The following is a 20,355-nucleotide window of genomic DNA, read 5'->3' on the forward strand; positions in this document are numbered from 1 at the left end:
GGATACTTGCCCTTCAAGAAGAAGAAGATCACGAACACCCCCACATGTGACCTATGACGTCAACGCCAGCTGATCGCTAATCAAAATAGCATATAAAAGTTGAGCTAAGTTTCTCCACATAAGTCAGAATGTTAACTAATGTGAAGTAAATTAAAAGCAGCGCCGTATCGCAAATCGAATTTGTTGAAATATAATTTTTTTCTCGTCTGCGTCTTATACTTACTTAACTTAGATCTATTATTTGTTTATATATTTGTAGCAAAAATATAATTCCAATTCACTAGTATATAAGACATGTTAACTCGATTCTATGGTGAGGTACCTTTTCATAGATGAATGTTGACATGGTCGATAACAACTCACTCCCCACATATTTAATTTTAATCGTGATATATTTTTGTTTTGTGTACCTGGCAACTTCGATTTATAATTAGTTTGTTTATATACTACAAGGCTTCATGCCTGTCTTTGTGTTGAGTAGGAAATGTATAGTGAAAGAATTGAAATCTTTGTGAAGGAATCTTTTTGTACGAATATAGAATGTGTCACTAAAGAAAATTGATACTTGACGGGCTTGTCTTACTCGAAATATAATGAAAAGAACAGTTGCTAACTTCAATAAAAGTTGAGCTTACTTAACTGAGATTTATTATTTGTTTATGTATTTGTAATGCATCTACCACTGCAAAAATATAATTCCAATTCACTAGTAAATAAGACATGTTAACTCGTTTCTATGGTGAAGTACCTTTTCATAGATGAACATAGATTTTATAGTTGACGTGGTCGATAACTACTCATCCCCACATATTTTATTTTAATCGTGATATATTTTTATTTTGTGGACCTGACAACTTCGATTTATAATTAGTTTGTTAATGTACTACATGGTTTCATGCCTGTTTTTGTGCTGAGTAAGAAATGTATAGTGAAAGAATTGAAATCTTTGTGTAAAAATATAGAATGTGTCACTTAAGAGAATTGATACTTGACGGGCTTGGCTTACTCGAAATAGAATGGAAAGAACAGTTGCTAACGTGAATAAATGTCACTTTTCAACAACTAATAAGGATCGGGATATCAACACTACGTCACTTGCAGGTATCCCATTGTATAATAGCATCCTAATTATCAATTTTTTTCTCTCTGTACATCGCATGGCAATTAACATGCCAGTAAAAGATTAAAACCACCGTTTCAGAAAACTTGCTATATTTTTAACCGTCATCAAAATTTTTACTCGCACTTGTATGCACGTGGATGATAAAATATTTATTTGAATAACACACATACTTCATCAAAAAAAATGAAGAATATGGCAATAGTTTTGTCTTATTTATATTTAGTACTATATTTGATGTTCCAAGTTATAGGACTTTGAGCTGAATAACGTTTATGGCTCCTCTTCGTTCCGCGAATCCATTTTAAATTGCACTGGCGCCAGAGAAGATGAGGAAACGTTAATTGCAGAGATCAATTTAGTTCTAATTTATATTGTATGAGTAGTTGTTTCATTTCTCGCGATGCAAAGCCTAGCTAGATGATTAAGTGCATAGCGTTTCACGATTCTCTAATTAACAGCTCATCGAAAACTTTTCAGTCAAGTCAAATTGTATTAAAAACGTTGAAAAATATTATATTAAAACTATACATTATATTTAAGAATACATGTTGAGGAAAAAAAGACGTTTTTAAAAGCGTAACTTAGATATTTTTTTTCTTTTTCTTTTCTACTTATAAAAATGTGTTGTTTTTTTTTAACCAATATTCCTTAATGTTTTCAATGTTGTGTTTATAAAAAGTATTCATAATCGTATTCAATAAAAGTCGAGTTTTATATCAAATGTTTAAGTATTCATTTTTTTAGGATTTTTTTTAAATGAAATGTGCTTCGGCATTTGTTTATATCTTTTTGTGCTTTCATACAATTTCAAAACAGTCGACATTTTGCATGCTGGTATATACATTTTATATGCTTTTATTCGACTAGGTATAATTTAATTCTTATATTAAAAATTTAGTTTAGATAGAAAGTCAATGCAAGCAAAAAATTTGAAGGAAATTTGCAGAAATGAGCAAGACAGTAAAAATTCCGGATCAAATTCCGGTAACTGTGAGTACATTATCCGTAAAATCAATTTTACTTTAAAATCCATTTTTTTTTTTTTTTTGTAAAATTTTACGTAACATGAAATCTAGTATACTTTAATATTTACGATTATATTCGCTGTAAAAGTACTGAATCATTATGAAGCAAATATTACTGTAAAAATTTTGTCGTAAAATTTTACGGTAAAATTGATTTTACCGTAAAATACATTAATAAGTACTTTTACAGCAAATATAATCGCAAATATTAAAGTATACTAGATTTGATGTTACGTAAAATTTTACAAAAACATGGATTTTACGATGAAAAGTACCGACATCTGAGTACCGGTGCTTTTTAATAATTTATTCGGGAATTTTTTTACAGAATACTTATTTCACCTTTATGGAACATATTATTCATACATCACGAAAAAAAAACCTACCTTGATTTTTTATACATATCCACTAAAATTTATGCTGATTTCCTATGATTTTTTTCTTGCAAAATTATTTTAAAATATATTATTATTATTAAACAAATACCAATAAATATTGCATTTTAAAATATTCATGAAAAATAAATGCTAAAAATTTATGAATGAAAATTGTCTTCCATTGAATAAAACTAGCATGCACTTCTCATAAAAAGGCCCGATGGTTCAGTCTTTGAAAATACTGAGAATTTATTGTGAAAAAATTGAGATTCGGTCCTCAGCAGCGGCTTGAAGTCCTCCCATTTTGAGATTGTTGGGCAACAGCCAGCCTGAGAAGTAAAGGTGGCTTATCCGCAATGCTAACAACTCTGACACAATCAAGCCATTGATCACGAAATTGAGAATCTTTAACCTACAACGATCCCGGAAGTGCTTTACTTTATTTATCATAAATACAATATTGAAAATACTCAATTTTTTAAAAGACAATATTGAAAATGTTCAAATATATTTACTAGGGAAAAAATTACATTTTCCTACTTAAAAACAAAATCACATTTTTTGTTCCTAAGTACGTCTTACTTCCCTTGATGAATGTGATTTCTAATTAAACGCCATTTTATTTATAATGAAAAAATACAACAAAACAAAGAAAAAATTCAAATTTAATAATGCTAAAAAATGCATTATCGACATTCGTAAGTTACGTTATTTAAAATTTTCATTTCAATCTTCAAATACGAATAGAGCACCTCACACACAGAAAATAATATCAGATGTGATTTAAGTACTCATCAAATGTAAATTGTACAGTGCTATAAAAAATTGTATTGCTACATCTCCTTAAAAAATTAAGATTACAAAATACATACCTAGTATGAAGTTTATGATTTTTTTATCCATCTCAATATAAAAGCACGTGGAAAGTCGTTCAATAGTTTCCGAGGAATTAAGTTTTTAAAACTTCATTTCTCATACATTCGTATTTTTAAGTTTTTATTTTTCTCTAAAATATTGTGTTTAAAATTATGTTGTTTAAGAGGTTTTGTTTGATACATATGAAAATTCACCAGACTTAAATACAATCGAGGAATCAGGTTTGTAAGATGAGCCGTACGGCAAAAAAAATCGATGATAAATAGTGTTTTAACAGTCTGTTTCCACAATGATGAAATCAAGAATATGTACATCCTAGAATATCAATGCGAAAAATCATTTTTAAAGTTCATTGTCATTAAAGAGAGACATATTGCATTTATCAATGCCTCAGGCTAGAATGATGTATAATGATTTTAAAAAAATTTTCCTCTTTGTCAAAATTAATATGTATAGTATAGCAATAAAAAATAATGAGCAATTAATCATGACCATTTTTTATATGAAATCTTCCAAGGACAGGTTTTATTATTGGGTGCAAAAAATATCCGATTCATGCAATTAATTCCATTTTTCTTTAGCTGATTTATTTAAAACACATGGAAAGAATTGATCTATATATACATATAGATTTTATAATAAACTTTAAAAATGTTTCCTCTGTCTGCTAAAAATGTTTATACAAATGATAAATGTGTTTTATAGGGCAAGATATTTTCACAACAGGAAGTATGAGATATATTTAGAATAATGATAGATTAGAATCATTTTCCTGTGGCAGTCAACTTCACAGTTCTACATTACGCTTCAAAAAAAGTTCTCTCGCTTTAAAAAAAAAAAACATTATTCTAGATAACAAGCTAACTTTTAACTAACAAAAAAAAGCGCCTTTTAGTCCTCTAGTTCTTTTTTTTTATGTTTACAATCGGTATTTTACTTTTTCTAATCATAATAACTTTATAATACTTATTTTATTTAAAATATATTTAGAATAATGATAGATTAGAATATTTTTCCTGTGACAGTCAACTTCACAATTCTACATACGCTTCAAAAAAGTTCTCTCGCTTTTTAAAAAAGAAACATTATTCTAGATAACAAGTTAACTTTTAACTAACAACAACAAAAATTGCCTTTTAGTCCTCTAGTTCTTTTTTTTTATGTTTACAATCGGTATTTAACTTTGACTAATCATAATAACTTTATAATACTTATTTTATTTAAAATATATTTAGAATAATGATAGATTAGAATGCTTTTCCTGTGACAGTCAACTTCACAATTCTACATACGCTTCAAAAAAGTTATCTCGCTTTAAAACAAAAACATTATTCTAGATAACAAGTTAACTTTTAACTAACAACAACAAAAATTGCCTTTTAGTCCTCTAGTTCTTTTTTTTTATGTTTACAATCGGTATTTTACTTTGACTAATCATAATAACTTCATAATACTTATTTTATTTAAAACATATTTAGAATAATGATATATTAGAATCCTTTTCATGTGACAGTCAACTTCACAATTCCACATACGCTTCAAAGAAGTTCTCTCGCTTTTTAAAAAAAACAATATTCTAGATAACAAGCTAACTTTTAACAAACAACAGAAAAAATCGCCTTTTAGTCCTCTAGTTCTTCTTTTTTTTAATGTTTACAATCGGTATTTTACTTTGACTAATCATAATAACTTTATAATACTGATTTTATTTAAAAAGAAAATGGGGAGATGTATATTAAATAACTTAAGAAATATGAGTGAAATATATTATTTTAAATCATTTGCAAAGCAATATTTTCTTTAAAAGAACCACATTTAGTAAGAAAACTAAATTACAGAAGAATCTTTTATTTCTTTCAAAAATAAATAAATCACATAATAAAAATTTCTTGTTGAACTGTAAATAGTATGAATTTTCGAAGCTATACAATGCAAATATAATTGGTCCAACAAAATTAGAATTTTTTTTTCATAGAAAGCAAGGCCTCGTAAATGATATCTGATGAATTTTTTGAAAATGGGGATGATTTGAGAGGTTGAAAATTCCTTCGAGACAGGCAAATGAGGCATAGTTTCTATCAATTTTTCTCCGATGAATCGAATGTGACAAATCACGAGAAAACGGATGAAGAGTTTAGAAGTTAAAAGGGACGTATCCCTATTTGTTCACCTGATCTATCTAAAACATGTAAAACATTGTTTCCTATGTATTTTTTTACGCTGAATAGAATGAAGGTATACACGGGTCATGCACGGTTAATTGCATATAAAAGAACAAACTTAATTCAATGTTTTAAACAAAATTGTAAATATAGAATTTTTTTGTTTTGTCCATAAGCTAAAGAGAAAGAAAAAACAGTTCAGTTTGTTTACAGCTTAAATTATTATGCAATAAAAAATGGGGCAAATTTGCAATAAATATTGGAATAGTAGCCTAAGACATTCTAAAATGAAGAAAGCAGTTGCAAAGATGACATTCAAAAAGATTATGTCTTTTTCACTTCTTGGGATTCTGAATATTCTTTCTACTACACCAAAATCGTAAGTAAATGACAAATATTTTCTTTCGTAGCAACGCAATCGTGAAGGAGCTATACATGTTTACTAGCTAGAAGAATTTCTTGTTTTCTAAGCAAACATACCATTATCATTCCCGGGGTTCAAGTAAAATTCGGAAAGCCTTGCCAAAATATTTTTTTTTCATTCAATGTTCTTAAAATTACTATGTAGTGAAAAGTTTAGATTTAAAAAATGTATCAGAAACTTTTAACAAATTATTTAAGTAATAAACAAACTATATTGTAAAAAATTCTGGATCAAATTATGGTTTAAAGTACCGCTACTTTAGGTACAACATACCTGAAATCCATTTTACCGTAAAATATTACATCCTAATTTTTACAGTAATATTTATTTAATTAGAGTGATTCAGGGATTTTATGCTAATTAGTATTATAAAAATTACGGTATATTGGATTTTATGTTCCGTTACAGGTTCCGGTAAAAATGGATTTTACGGTAAAAAGTACCGGTAGCCTGAGAGCCAGTATTTTTTACTGTAATTTGATCTAGAAATGTTTACAGTGTGAAAAATAAGTGTTGTCATTAAAAAAAAAAAAAAAACAGTTTTTAAAATTTTATTTTTGCTAAAGAAAAATTTTTTAGAACTAAAATAAGTTTAAATTATTTTTTATAAAGCATTCTAAACCATGCACTTATAAAAAAGAACCGTTCCAATTCCAATGCACATTAATCATGCGAAATTTTATAGTTATATCAATAAGAATATAATTTTTTTTTAAATTTTTAAACATTCAATAATAATAATACAATTTCAATAAATTTTTTAACTCATTGTTTTATAAAGAATTAGTTATAACATTTTATATAAATTATATAAACAAAAATACAGGCATTGCAGTTTTGAGATAACAAGGAAAATGTTTCGTAATTACAAAAAAGTAGTGTTTCAACTATATGACGGTAGATATTTGACATAGGGTTTTGGCGTGATAATTTAATTCAAGTTAGTGTCTATAAGTGTCAGGTTAGTGTCTATAAGTGTCAGGTTAATGAATATAAGTGTCAACTGACATAAATCAGAAAACCCGTCAATCCTTAGATTAATATAACTAATGACGATTAGAATTTAGTATGAAATACTTTGTGCTAGCATTCTTTGAAACAATTTTTTAGTCGGAAGCACGTTATCCAGCCCAGCAAAACAAATTAATAAGTTTATTCGCAATTGAAAAATTATTCTCTCAGTATAATTATAATCGGTAAAATTTTTTAAAGTAATATTTTTTGGGGTGAAATTGCAGAATGATTTATTGCTTCCATTTTAAAACAATCAATGCCTTTTTCGTAGCCTTGAAGAAAAAAAGAGAAACGTAGAAAATGTCGATTCTGGCCTTTAAATTGGAACTCAACGGTAAAAAGTAGAAAAGTTCACATTTATTCTAGCTTCAGAGCTGAAACATTCTTCACTTCTAGTTGGCAAAGACGACAGAAAGGAAACACAAACAAGCGTATATCTTTGAGAAATGAAAAAGAAAAAAAGAAGAGCTTTTTTTTTTTTTTTTTTTTTTTTTTTTTTTTGGCGTTTAAGCTGGCGAGAAGGAGGAGGAAAAAAAAAAAAACTAAGGAAGAATGTGACAGCAGTGAAAGATTTGGAAAAGATAGATTAAATGCAAGTAAAATTAGTCTCCAACAGAGTCACAGACTTTTCTAAAAAGTGGAGGTGGTAACCAAGGTTAGAAAACTATCGGAAAAAGAGTTGTCGGGACAAAATGACAATAATCACAAAGAGTATAATATTTATCTAAAAATAGCGCTTCTGAATGAATACGAATAAATGCAAATGTCTGAGAAATGCTGCTCTGCCTTTCATATTTTTAGATTAAAGCTAAACTACCGTTTCTATGAGGAAATTTCAGTGCGTAAATGGTAATAAAAACTACGATTTTAGACACGTACTTATTTATAATTTTATTCTAAATCACCGGTTCCGAATTTTTAGCGGCTACGGAACCCTAAATGATCGAGTAAATGATGCCAAACAGAATTTATTAGCAGCCGTGAACATACTAACCAAAGAAGGATTACGAATTATTTTGATAATAATTAATGTGAAGAAGGGAATATTTTTAATAATCGTTTTTATCAATAAAATTCTTAACATAATAAATTTTTTTATGTCAAACAGTTGAATTCGGAACTAGTTCTAATTTTTATTTATTTATTTTGGTGCATGCGTTAGATAAGCCGAATTACAGTTTCTCAGCTATTAAAAAGCAACTCTTCAAAAAATAATTATAAAAGTTGAGAAAAGTTGTCAGAGAAACGTAATACGTTTCTCCTGAATTTTGTCATTTTATTTTGAATTGAAAAATTCGACGAGAAATACTCAGGCAATTTTGTAATTTTTTTCAAAACTTTACTTTTTTTACTGCCATTTTACTTAATTTTATAATTACAACCAAAATATAAAATAAATTATAGTTTCTTGTTTAGATATAATTACAGGTATCAAAAATCATAACAGATTTAAAGAATTTAAACTCTGGGAACCCCTGTGACCCTTCCACGGAACCTCATGATTCCGCGGAGCGCAACACGATTTGGAAACCATTGTTATTAATTCCCTCAAATGAATCTGGTGTCATTCCATTCAAAATCTTGAAATTTCTCATGAAGCAATGTCTCACTTAATGTCAAAAGTGTTGATAAATAAAAGACAAAAATAATATTTTTTATTCGTAAAACCTCTGTAAATTTTAAACAATTGGCTTTATTCGAGTGAGTTTTGTCACATAATTTAGTGGGGGGGGGGGATAATACAGAAACAAGATTTTCTTCCTCTAGAGCAGGGTTTCTTAAAATTTATGGTTTGGGGTCCCCATAATATTTACGAAACTTTTGTGAGACCCCATGAGCGTTGCGCAAATCTGACACAACCTTGAGTGAAACTATCAATTTCTTAATTAGTGCAGTAATAAACTATTTTAGTTTTAGATTATTAACTTTAACTATTAATTTCAAGACATAGACCAATGTGAAAATTTTAATTTAGTAACTAACTTAAAAACATGATTAAATATAGGTACACCCTTCCTATCGGTATTGAGTAGTAAATCACATGTTTGAATTCAACCAATTAAGAGAAATTATATTTATTATTGCATTATATTATAAAATCTTGGCGAAATACTCGACATCGCAGGACGAAAGCGCAAATCTTTTCACCTCAAAAAATTTAAACAATACCTTATATATGTCTAAATAACAGTGTGCAAGTCCTCCCTTGCTTATTGCTATATTCCTGTAATTATTCTTATTCTTATAATTATTGCAATATTCTTGCTGGTACGAACATATATATCAACGGGGTAAAAATCCACTCCCCTCCGCTGAAAAAAAAAACTGGGAAAAAATAATCTCTTAAAGATAACATACAAAACTGAAACACAAAGTGGTGTTGACTTTAAAAATTACATGAATTTAACAACTGATTTAATTCGTAACTGTGGAAATGAATTAGGTAAAAATAAATATTTTCTCAAACGTAATTCGATATGTTTTGTAACCTATTTTTAAAGGTAAAGATTAATTTCATGTTTGAAATTCATTTTATACTTTTCAACCATTTTTAGATTCCAATATTACGCATTGCAAACTCCTTTATAAATATCACACTGTTTTTTATACTACTAAATGTTTTTTGCAAATCTCTCTTTTCTTTAATTCTTTTTTTGTCTCTTTATTGTGATTTATACGGTACTTTTTCAGTCTGTTTTTTTTCCCTCCAGGATTAATTTTTTTGTACTATTTACAGTTAGTTTGTGAACAATTATCAGTCGGCATGTGTAAGTTTTTTTTCTTCTTTTTTTTTCAGGCGGAATTGACTTAGCCCATCCTCTGAAAAAAGAATTCTTCCCATAAACACATGAATAAAAAAACCAACAGACAGTAGAATGAAGATTAAAATAGCATTTTTAAAAGCTATATAATGAAGCAGAACAACATATTTTCACCAAAAAGACAATAAAATTCCTTTTGTTAAGACAATTACGAGCCGCTTAAATCAAAACACACTCAAACTACAAAATCAAATCCTAAATAGATTCTATCCCCCTACTCTATTTCTTGTGACAAACTCTGACGTTTTTGCCCATTCTTATTATTCTCGTACACTCTTTAAACAAAGGAAGATTCTTTCGGTGATAAATTAAAAGCGGCTTTTGTCTACCTTAGCGAGGATCAGTTTTGGGGTTTTCCTTTTTCTTTCTTACCTCACGATCTTATGTCATTGGTTTATGCCATGCAGTAAGGATACAAAGTAAACTGCATTTTGATTGAATTGGAGTGCGGCTTTCCACTCTAGCAAAAATGCACAAAGAAGTTTATTTACAATTACTTTAACGTTTCTTTAGCAATTAATCCTTTGATGGCAACACACAGTTAAATGAGAAAAATGCGGTATAACATTTTCAAGGTTGTCATTAAATTGTGATTCCAGTTAATTCTGAAAGCATCGCGTAAATATAATAAGCATACAAAACAAGCATACAAAACATATATAAGCATACAAGACATACATAGATAAGAATACAAAACCCATAATGCAAGAACATGAAGATCTGAAAATTTAAATTCTCAGTTTGGCCGGTAGTCGCTAATAACTTAATAGCCATTTTTTCCTTAAATCTATTGAGTCGGTGATTCATACCAATAGGTCCTTTACATTTAATAGCCACTTTTTGCAAATTTTTCTTTTTGCGTGAATTAAATCAAGTTTTTAAAAAATTTCATATTAGAAGTAATCCAAGGCTAGAAAAAGTTAATTCAACACTAAAAATACTATAAATCTGTGGCAAAATTTAGTTAAACATACTGACTTTAGAAAAAAAAACTTTATTTAAAAATATTTGGGGAGGTAAAATACTTTTAATGTATACGTTACTACTTTGTTAATGACGCACCATAAATTAATTAAAACTACATTCTAGAAAAGGAAAAAAAACGTTGTGATCTTTCAAGAAATTCTTCGCGCAACGCATATACAAACGCGCTGCAGGTCATTTAATATAACAGGAGTAAATTTTTGCTGAAAGTCGATAGCCGAAAGTGTTGGAAATATGGTTACTTCTATTTACCCATCTTTAATTAAATTTCATAAATAAAATCCTGATTATAACTTATTACTTATTTAAGAATACAATAATTTGCATTAATTTATTGTTTTAAAATATTGCATAAACCGAAAATATTATAATAAATATCGATGATCGATACCCTCTCTCATCAATATTATATGGACGTTGTTGTCTTATAATGTATAAATATAGGCAAATTTCACGTTAATATTTTTTCAAGAAAGATTGTATCATATACGACTAAAAAACAAAGGTTAATACTTAAAATTGGAAAAAAGTTTAAAAAATGCATAATTTATGTCTAATTTTTTTTTCTCTGCATCTTTTTACGCAAAGGGAAAATCTTCACTGGATACCAACTTTATAAATGCATATAGTACGTAATAAATATTGATATATTTTATTATATACTATATGCATCTATAAACTGTGTATTTAAAATTAATATTCTTATATATAGTAAAAGAAAAACTGATTAATGTTTTACTGTTACCTTGGATTTTCAAAGGAGTCTCCCGACCATGCATCTGTTTTTTTTCATGTATTTTTTTTCTTTTTTTAGATTTTTTTCATTTTGAAAAACGCAAGAATAGATTCTAAAATTGCTCCATCAATCACAGAATAAAAATCTCTTTAGCTGTTAGAACTAAACTTGAAAAAAAAAGAAAAAAGGTGTGATATTTTGATCAAAAAAGGAGAATTTCGAAGTTAAATTTCTTAAATTAATGGAAGAAAGCCTAGAGATAAAACTGTCGTTTGCAAAACATTTTCTGTAAAAAAAGGCGAAATTTTGTTCAGAAACGGTAAATCTAATATAAAAGCAAAAATGAACTTCTGTCTGCTTCTCCACAGATTCACTTTTTCCCTGATCTAGAGCTTGGATTTATAAAATCGTTTGCTCAGAATACTTTTTTTTTTTTTCAAATCGTCTGCTGGAATTTTTTTAATACAAAATGTTACCTTCTTGTTGTTTATGAAATACGACTTCAAAAATAATAACGAAAATGAGTTAATTTTGCATAATTAGTATAGAAATACGAATGATTTTCTAACAATAGAAACAAAAAACATAATTAACAAAAGACGCCAGAAAAGCAAAAACGAAAAGCATGCGAAATATAGCTTTTTTACGCGATCTACGATTACTGCTTTCCTGCACGACAAACGAAGTCCTTTCCTGTACAGAACAATGCATAAAGGAAAAACTAATGTACAGTTTTGTTCAGGGACTAAAAGCTGGGAATACTGAATTTGGATTGATCTTCAATAGTCTAATAGTCTTTAATAATTCTTCAGTTGGGTTGATCTTCAATAATTATAGATTCTTGATCGTTCAATGTAGACTTGTATTGTGTCTGATCAACTTATACTGTGTTTCTCAAGATTCTATTGAGTTTTATTATCTTATTGCACATTTTTCTGAAACATATAATGTGAAAATTGAGTTTATATAATTGCTTTTTAACCCGTTTTTTGTGAATTTTTATACTTTTACGAAATAATTGCGAACTAAAATTTAAAGCGGTGAATTTTAAAAGAAAGGTAAAACAATTGCTGGGATAATTTCTTCCGATTTATTCCGAAGAAGTTGGCGTCTTTTTCTATTTGTAATAAAATAACGTAGCATGTATGAATAAATATTTGCTTATTACGTTACAATATATTATTAAACCTTGTTTTATAAATAAAGAGTTATATTTCTCATAATTAAAGCGGAGTTTGGGATTATTAAGATTAAAAACGCATAAGGTATAATGAACTTTTTTGATTTTATTATAACTTAATAAAGAAGTCGTTAATATTTTTAGCCAAAGAGCATTCTGAATGAACAAGATAATGAACAGGATTTAAAGTATAAAATTAGAAGATGTTTGTTTTAAATTGTGGATCGAACATTCCTTTGTGGATTAAATGCGAAATTTATAGCCCGCATTGTTCGGAACAAAATATCTCTGGACCTTTTTAGATCTACACATATACAAATAAGTAGATCTTTTGCGTGATATTTGTTGTTAATCGTATTTTTTTTTTCAACTAAAACATTTATTTGTTTTTTCAGAAATAAAAGTCAGCGTGTTTGGGTCAATTCCCACACAGGGAGTAGTCTGCTTTAAAATGTTCTGACGATACAGTTCGAAAACAAACTGAAAAGTTTAATCGGTTTTCATCTAAAGAAAAGAGAAATTCTTTTTTAAACGATAAATGAACGATTTTGTGTAGAATGCAAATATTTTGAAAGCAGTCTTTTAATTTCAATCCAAAATCTTTTCCAACACTGCAGAGATACTATTTTTGTCACTTTTTCATCAAAATGAAAATTCATATAACAGGGGTGGCGAACCTTTATGCACCAACGTGCCATTTTTTCAAAAAATTGTTTAATGAGGTCACAGACGTGCCGTTAAATAATTTTGACTTCTTGATTATTGGGAAAATAATAATACTAAATTCTATCAACTCAAAACTCTTTATTTACTATGAAAAAAAAACATTTTGCAATGTCTCAGTTATGCGTGTAATTCAACCTAAAGTAACATTAGTGTGACTTCTGTTGTTGCAGATTAGAAGACAAATGGTAATATTAGGTAACAAATGGTAATATTAGGTTGTAAGATGCTAGTTTAAGCAGAACTGTTAATGTTTTTTTACTAGTTATTTATTGTTAGCTTATTTTTTACAATTATTGTTTTTTGGCATTAAATTGTTAATTTTTTTTGTTAATTATTTATTTTTTTGTTTGTTTTTGTGAATTTTTATTTAATTGTTAATATGCTTCATAGTGAACTTTGTGATCGGTGGCGTGCCCAGAACATTGTGTCGCGTGCCATAAATGGCACGTGTGCCATTGGTTCGCCATCCCTGTCATATAAAATATACAATTAGAAATTGAAAATTTGATTGATGCATTTAAAGTAGAACGATCAAACTTCATTTAGCAGGAAAGTTCCCTAAGTTCTTAAAAATCGGGAATAGTATTTTATTATTCTTTAAGATTTCAGCTTTTTTATTGTAATTTAATTTTCTGAAAAAAAATATTTATATGTTAATTCACTTGAAAATTAGGAATCGGTATTCGCAAAAGAAGAAGAACATCGTGGATACCCACACATCCGACCTATGACGGCTGGTTAAAGTTGAGCTACGTTTCTCCACATAAGTTAGAATGTTAATTAATGTAAATTCAATTAAATTGCTCATTGCACATTGTATTGCACATTGAATTTGTTGAAATAGAATTCTTTCTAGTCTACGTCTTTTATTTGAGTTAGATTAATTATTTCCTTGTGTATTTTATTATCATCATCATCAGTAGCTCGACAGTCCTGGGTGGACCCTGGCTTTCTCAAGAAGACTGCACCAGTCCTTGTATTTTATTATAACCGAGATATATATTTGTTTTGTGGACCTGCTAACTTCAATGCATAATTAGTTTGCTTATGCTCAACATGGCTTCATGCCCGTCTTTGTGCTAAGTAAGAAATATATAGTAAGCGAATTGAAATCTTTGTGAAAGAATATAGAATGTGTCACTCAAGATAATTGATACTTGACGGGCTTGGCTTACTGGAAATAAAATGGAAAGAACAGTTGCTAACGGAAACAAATGCCACGTTTCAACAACCAATCAGGATCGAGATACCCACACTACGCAACTTGCAGATATCCCATGAAACAATCGAAAAATCATCCATTAAATTATTTACAACAGTTATCCGTCAAACGATAAACTTCTCAAAAGTTTTAAAAAATTTGGAATGGGCTCCAAGAGCTCCATGTCGTCGAACGGAACAAATCTTTCAATTAATTTTTACACCCGTCTGATCGTGATGTTGTTTATAAGATTTAAAAGTAAACAGCGTAATAAATTGCGGATAATAAGGGGATGGTGTTTACCCTATTTTTAACTTCTTCAACAAAATTTCCTTCCCAAATAAATTGATTTGAAATTATCTTCCTGAGCTGTGATGGCTCAGAGGAAAGACTGTTCGCCTTCCAATTTGGTGAACCGGGTTCGAATCCCAGCCATAGCTGGTCGATACGAATTCCGCACCCGTCTTGCAACGACCACAGTGCTGACGTAAAATATACTCAGTGGTAGACGGATTATGAGTCAGAGTCCCCTTGCTGTCAGGCTGACCTAGGGAGGTTTTCGTTGTTTTCCTCTCCATGTAACGCAAATGCGGATTAGTTCCATCAAAAAAAGTCCTCCACGAAGGTAAATTTCTCCCAATTCTTGATCCAGGAGTTCCCTTGTCTTCTGGATTGGATTCAAAATTACAAGGCTACGAAATTGAGCATTAGTAGTCGTAAACCCAAAATGGAGTCGGCTATTCAACGACGGTTATTAAATAAAATAAAATTATCTTCTTATAAACGCATTTACTATAGTAGTACATCGTATCGATGAAAGATTAATAAATATCAATTATTTAATATCGATTATCGATTAAAATATGGCAGTATTTCCACCTGTCTCCGTACCTTGCCCCATAAATGATTAGTTATCTTTGATAACTTTTTCCTCAAAGTCGAAAAAAATACCCGCATGGCACTTAAATTATAAAGCTGTATTTGAAAACAAATAGATGTAATGGAATAGAGTTCCATATGCTTTTAATGACAATAGTTTTTCAGGAACAGATTTCCACATGCTTTAAATTACAATCTTTTTTCAGGAATAGGTATTCACAGGCTTTAAATGACAATAGTTATCCATTCTCGTAACTACTATATCTTCTTCAATTTTTATTCGATACTCTTAAATGTTTAGTTGACTCATTGTACCTTATTTACGCATTTTCTAGAATATTTTTTTATTTGTCACAAAAACTTATCTTTGTTGTAAAACCATGGCAAAGGAATCAATTTTTAAAATATAACCTGAGCATTTCCAGTTTCAATGAAATTTGACGCACCCATAATCTAAATTCTGTTAAGTTTCAGTATTTAAATTCCATCAATAAATAATTTCAACATTTTACTCAGTTTCGACAAAACTGAAATGCATTTAAATAACATTAGCATAACATTGCATTTCCCATTTCATTGATAGTATTTATACTCAAGCTAATCGAAATGTTAATTTTATATTTTGCTTCCTCCATACCATTTATATAATTAATCTAAGCAATATTTTTTTTATCTTTTGCTACTCAAAAATTCAAATTAGGCAATTGTATTAAATTGAAAGAGGCAAAAAGCTGTTACCCATTAAACTACACTTTTACTAGAAAATAGCTTAAATTTTTAACTTCATTTTGAAAAAATTAAAAATAAATTTAAATTTTATTACCATTTTTCATGCCTAATCATTTCCCAAAGCATTTACTTATTCTTAAAGTGTATTACGTATGACGTAAATTGAAAAATTATTTATATGATTAGCAAGTAAGTAGACAAATCAAAACGGTTTTTATACAAAATTTAAAGCCACTGAAATTAGCAGCAAAAAAAAGTTAAAACTCAAAATATTTACAAAAAACTATATTTTTTAACGATATTTAGCATGATTTAGTTCATTAAATACTGGAAAAGAATTATTCATTGTGAATATAAATGATTTTCAAAACTTAGAAACCTTCGCAAGTTTGACAAATTACGAGTACTAAATTGCTGTTCTCACTTAGATAAACAAAATTAGCTTTTATTTTTCTTTAACCAGCTAATTTCAACTACTTCCTATTATACATATGCATCTTTCTTAATTACAATGATTTTAATTATTTGTGGTACTGATAAACGAATAAAATCGACTTTGTTTCAAAAGAATGAAATTACTTTCTGCTAAATTCAATAAATATACCTTAATCTTTTTTAATTGGGAAAAAGTTATATTATTTGCTTTGTTTCTTAAATATTGTAAGTCAATAAATGTCGTCTTTTTTTATAAAATACACTGAATTCCCGAATTAATCCTCACTGCATTACAATTTGAATGCATTATACACTTGAATAATGGAATTAAAGAATTTCTGGTGAATTTAAATACTTAAAACTCGCCAGATAGTAGTCATATTTAAATTAAAAACTTAATTACTTAATTTAAAATCTTACTTAATTTAAAAATTTAGTCATCGAACCCTTTTACTCTGACCAATTATTAATGAATAATATTTCTGACTGATCAAAAAATGTTCCAATCTAGTCATCAATTTCCATTACAAGCAATTTTTTTCCTGCAGAAAAATCAAAAACTATATTTCGTCCTACAAATTAAAATTTTAATAAAAATTAAATAACCTATTAATATAATAATTTGCTTACATCATGTGTAAGAAAAACAACAACAAAAAATTCCTATGCTTAAATTATTAATTTAAGATGATAATAACAACTAACACGCCTACATCCATTAAATATTTTAATACTTGTACTCCACAAATCTCACGCTGAGTGCACTTCAGTTTTTCAAATAAACGATTAAATCCTATCGTTATAATTATACTTTAATATTACATCGGTAAAAAATTTTACTGTCAAAAATGTTTAAAAATTCTTATCGATAAATTTTACACTGTAAAAAATTCCGGAGGAAATTGCTCTGTAAAAGTACAGACATCCTCCGTAAAATTTATTTTACCATAAAATCCATTTTTACCAGAAAATATTGTACCATAATTTTTGCAGTATTTATTTAGTCGGAGTGAATCAGTGATTTTACTGTAATTATTACTGTAAAAATGACGGCATATGAGATCTTTAGCTCCGATATAAATGGATTTAACGGTAAAAAGTGCTGGCCTCCTGAGTGCCGTTACTTTTTACCGTAATTTGATTCAGAATTTCTTACAGTGTACTTATAGTGTAGTGGGACTATATTTTCCAGATTGCGCCTAGTCCCTATATTTCGGGGGTCAGAAATCCGAATACATCGTAAAAAAAGGTATGCTTATCCAGAGAAAGTACGTTTTGTGCATCTGATTTCGTTATTAAAAATATTGTTTGCATGAATTAATAAGCATGTTTTAAGTCACCCCCTTGAACCATTAAGATTGAGTCTTCGAACGTGAAGATACAATCATTAGATCAAAAGTTATTCAGGGTGGTCCATTTTTTGTTGTTGTTTTTTTTCGAGGGGGGGGGAACAATGTACATACGTTTTTAGTATATACGTCCCTTCATATTTTGCATATCCTATCGCATTAGAATTCGAACTGTAATCGCATATTACAGCATTTATAATTTTAATTTACAGCTAATCGTAATTATTTGTTATCGTATATTTTGATAGCTTGCAATCTTGATTATATGTACTCATGATAACATGCAATCATTATCACTTGTTACCAGATAATTTGTTAAATCATTATCAAGATAACATGCAATTTTATATTTTGATCATATTTAACCAGTATTATCTGCAATCATTTGTCACTACATGTAATCAGACATTATAATTACTTGTAATTGTGATTAGTTGTAGTTATATGCAAACAATTACAGATATTGTCGATTGCTATAACTGACACTTAACTCTGGAAAAGTTGAATAAAACAACGTCAAATGTACGGACTTCAAACTGCCGCATGCAGGAACACTCGAAAAATCAGGCTCTAAATACGACAGTTATTTTACAACCCCTTTAAAAATTAATACAAGTGGTATGTTCCCGTTTTTTCCTACACTAGATTAAAAAGATGCTTAAGGCAGTGCTTCAAATTATGTCTAATCACCTGTGATTTCTCTTATCATCTGTGATTGAAAATGACCTCTTTTTCAGGGGAAAAAAAAAAAAAGAAGAAGAAAAACGTCGCACTTTGGACAATTTGGGGGAACAGGAAAATAAGCGATGAAATTGCAACGAGAAATTGCCCATTTAAAAAGATTTTAAATATGGAGAAATGAGTCGGGGTATGTTCCAGAGATACGAAATTTTCAAACTATCGCATTTACGTATGAATCTTGAATTAGGATCGAAAGTAATTGAACATTGACGCTTTTGGCTGACCTTACATATAAATATGCCATTCCAAATAAATATCCAAGAATTTAAAATCGTTTGCTCAAAATTTCTTATTTCATTCTATACTACTTTAATCTTGCACTAATAACAAAGTTCAACAATATGCATAAAATAAATTTGTTTAATGCACGAAGCAAAATTTCATTCAAATTATTTCAGCTACATTATTTTTATCATATATACCAAACTATTAAACTAAACATGTCGTTACAACTGCAAGACAGAGGATTATTATTACAATTGAACATAGACCTTTTAAAAATATTTTAATAGCTATAAGAGCTCCGAATGTAATTTTAAATCCAAATTATGTCATTTAATGATGAATTCTATTATATAGTGATAAATTCTATAACATAATGATAAATTCTAAAACATGATGATGAATTCTAAAATTACGATGATTAAAAGAGTGCATGTAGCAGCAAAAAAGGGGATCCTTATTAAAATTAAACACAGATATTTATAAATATATTTTATCAATTAAAGGCTTCTATTATAATTTAAATCATAATTTATTACTTCGAATTTTAATAGTTAAATTCTTAGTCCAAGATAAAAACAAAATATCAAGTGTGTGGTGATCATTTAAAACTATTTATATTCATAATAGGATTAAGAACACCTTTCTAACTAACTTAACTAAGGTTTTAATCCTGGCAGTATTGGAATTTCATTTGGCGACCTTTGACCTTTAAACATGGATCAACAACGTTTTACGGGGGAAGGAAATAAAAGAATACTGCAGAGAGAAGAATTTTTACTTACTTTTATCAGCCATGGATCTGCAAATATATCCTTTGGTACCGAACCAGCGAATGAAAAAATATGACACCAAAATCTACTATCATAAAATAAAAAATCTATCACAGACCTATCAACACGTGGGAGTACGTTTCCAGAAATTTTCAGGCAAAATCCGGCTCCGAAACTTACTAGATATCCCAGCGATTCCTTCGGAATCGGCAGCGCAGCTTTTGGCGGTCGCAATCCTGAGACTGGGACGCCCAACAAACCCTTGGCACGATTTGAAGCAGCTCTGCGTTACGCCAAGAGTCCGCGAGAAAGGCAGGCAGAATACAAAATGAACTTGCTAAAATATCGACCGGGCTCTTGTTTTTAGTCCAAATAACCCTGCGTTTTGAGTACATTCTAAATTTTAAAATGTTCCATAATTATTTATATTCCTCTACCTCCGCAAATGTATATTTCTAAATTAAATAAAAATTTCTTTTCTTTTTTTCGTTTTAGTTAGAAAAATATTTTTGATAAAAATGATAAAATTAAATTTTTTCCATCATAGAATTATTATTATCTACTCCAAAAAAATTTT

At 28.7% G+C, this 20,355-nt stretch overlaps 1 protein-coding gene across 2 annotated transcripts in view; it reads right to left on the bottom strand.

The window, feature by feature from the left end:
* Positions 1-20,092, bottom strand: part of LOC107443268 (NACHT domain- and WD repeat-containing protein 1) — an 84,942-nt gene extending 64,850 nt beyond the window's left edge. For both annotated transcript variants that reach the window (XM_071182247.1, XM_043053028.2), the window contains exon 1: positions 19,791-20,092. The gene's annotated coding sequence lies outside the window, so the exon portion shown is untranslated. The remainder of the gene's footprint in view (positions 1-19,790) is intronic.
* Positions 20,093-20,355: the final 263 nt, after the last annotated feature.

The sequence above is a fragment of the Parasteatoda tepidariorum genome, chromosome 4 (assembly GCF_982258835.1).
Source record: "Parasteatoda tepidariorum strain Cologne lab strain chromosome 4, Ptep-v5.0, whole genome shotgun sequence".
Taxonomy (NCBI): Eukaryota; Metazoa; Arthropoda; class Arachnida; order Araneae; family Theridiidae; genus Parasteatoda; species Parasteatoda tepidariorum.